This window comes from Chiloscyllium plagiosum, unplaced genomic scaffold (assembly GCF_037043375.1).
Source record: "Chiloscyllium plagiosum isolate Xiang-an unplaced genomic scaffold, Cpla_swu_hap1 HiC_scaffold_18, whole genome shotgun sequence".
NCBI classification, from domain to species: domain Eukaryota; kingdom Metazoa; phylum Chordata; class Chondrichthyes; order Orectolobiformes; family Hemiscylliidae; genus Chiloscyllium; species Chiloscyllium plagiosum.
This window is the reverse complement of record NW_028270156.1, coordinates 93,023,891-93,026,367: the sequence shown is the minus strand read 5'-3', so window position 1 is coordinate 93,026,367 and position 2,477 is coordinate 93,023,891. Positions and strand designations below refer to the sequence as shown.

Here is a 2,477-nt window from a genome sequence, read left to right as displayed (position 1 = left end):
ATCTCATGTAATAGTCGTGGACCTAACACCGACCCTTGTGGTACGCCGCCAGTACCTGGACACCAAGAAGAACGTGTTCCATCAACTACAACACTGTTTTCTATTGGCAAGCCAATTACTGATCAAAGCTGCAATCTCTCCCACAATTCCATTTCTCCGCATGTTACCTATTGTGGGGAACCTTATCGAACAACTTTCTGAAACCCATATACACCACATCAACCGGTTTACTGTCATCTACCTATTTGATCACTTTGTCAAAAAAGTCAATAAGATTCGTTAGGCAAGGCCTACCCATCACAAAACCGTGCTGACTGTCCCTGATCAGATTATTCTTTTCTAGATGGTCATAAATCCTATCTATAATAACCTTTTCCAACACGTTACCAACAACAGCAGTGATACTCACTGGTCTGTAATTACCAGGGTTGTCTCTTAGAGACTTTTTGAACAAGGAAACAACATAAGCTATGCCCCATTCCACAGGCATTATTCCTGACGATCAATGCCAAATGCTCATCAATCTCTTCCCTTGCTTACCAGAGGATCCTAGGACAGAAAACACCCGGCCCAGCTGACTTATCTATTTTCACACTCTGCAGTATTTCTAATATCTCTTCCTTGTGAACCTCAATCTCTTCTAGTCTAGACGCAAGTATCTATGTATCTTCCTTGCCAACATTTTCATTTTCTATAGCGAACACTGTCGAAAAATATTTATATAGTGCTTCCCCTATCTCCTCTGACTCCACACTCAACTTCCCACTATTATCCTTGATTGTCCCAAATTTCACTCTCGTCATTCTTTTATTCCTGACATAGCAATGGAAAGCCTTAGGCATAACCCTGATCCTAACTGCAAACAATTTCTCATGTCTCCTCCTGGCTCTTCACAGCTCCCTTTGTAGGTCTTTCCTGATATCGTTGTAACCGTCGAGCAATCTAACTGTGTTTTCACATTTTTTCCTAACATAAGACTTCTTGTTCTTCTTGACCAGGGATTCCACTTCCTTAATAAACCACGGCTCACGCATTCTATATCTTCCTCCCTGCCTGACAGGTACACACACAGGAGCTTTTCCTTGAATAAGCTCAACGTTTTTAATGTGCTCACCCCCTGCAGTTTCCTACCCCATTCTACGCTTCCTAAATCTTACCTCATTGTATCGTAATTTCCCTTCCACCAGCTGAAACTTTTGCTCCGTGGAGTACACCTATCCCTTTCTATCACGAAAGTAAACCTGAGAGAATTGTGATTGCTGTCTCCAAAGTGCTCACCTACTTCCGAATCTAAAACCTGGCCAGGCTCGTTACCCAGTACTAAATCGAAAGTGGCTTCGTCCCTTGAAGGCATGTCTACATACTGTGTCAGGAAGCCGTCCTGCACACACTGGACAAAAACTGACCCATCTATAGTACTCGTACTGTAGTGATCCCAGTCAATATTTGGATATTGTCTTGAGTATTCCAGAGTTTTTCATTGTTCCACAGTCCAGATGAAGTTTGCATTCCTCACGTACGGGAGCGAGAATTCTTTCAATGTCTCAGATCAGTTCCTGTCCCGAGAACATCAAAGTCAATGTCCCGTCCTCTACTCGGTCCGACAGTTCACATTTCTGATCCTCCTCTGATTCCATTTCCCAAAGTGTTTCTCAAGATTTCCAAAGCTGGAGTCTAAATTATATGGTTTGCTTCCTAAACATTTCTCCAACTGACAATATTTTCACAGTATCTCTTCACAAGCTTCTGGCTTGCACCATGTCCAGGGATAAGAAGTCCCGTTTGGTGGAGAGATTCCCGAGGCTGGTGAGTTTCACTTTGGAACAAAGATGGTTAAGTAGCAATTTCCTGCAGTTGTTTGTAATGATGGGAGAGGGAGCGGTGGGGAATGAGCACTTTGACGAGCAGGAGGAATTGTTGCCACTGACCCGAGTCAGAGAACAGTGGACAGGGATTAAAGGAATCTAATGAAAAACAGCACTTCTGCTCAGGACGTTCAATAACAACTGCAGAAACCCGATGTGTCGAGCAGTGTATCTGGAAAGTGAAACAGAGATAATGTTTTAAAAAATGGAACATTTCTGATGAAGAACTCCAGTTTCCCAAGTCTAATCAAATTACCGGCCTGGTTTGCAAAATAGGTTTTCTGAATTTTGAACGAAAATTATTCCAGCAGGAAAGCATACAGAACGCAGTCAGCAGGATTCGAACCTACGTGGGGCAACCCCAATGGATTTCGAATCCACCGCCTTAACTACTCGGCCATGACTACAGTCGGCGATGCTTTGTTGAGCATTGACCAAATCAGCCGTGATCTCATTGAAAGCTGTCGCTGACTTGAAGAGCTAAATGCTTCCATCTCCTTTCATACCTTTGCTGTCATTTGTAAGGTGCGAGACACCAATGTAAAAGAAGAAAAGCACAAAGGTAGGAAGAGATATTTGAAGCCAAACTGAGTCAAATTTATGTATTGAAAG

General features: G+C 42.9%; 1 non-coding gene across 1 annotated transcript; it reads right to left on the bottom strand.

The window, feature by feature from the left end:
• Positions 1-2,190: 2,190 nt before the first annotated feature.
• trnas-cga (transfer RNA serine (anticodon CGA)) lies at positions 2,191-2,272 on the bottom strand. The gene has a single exon. It is a non-coding gene; the product is annotated as a tRNA-Ser (tRNA).
• Positions 2,273-2,477: the final 205 nt, after the last annotated feature.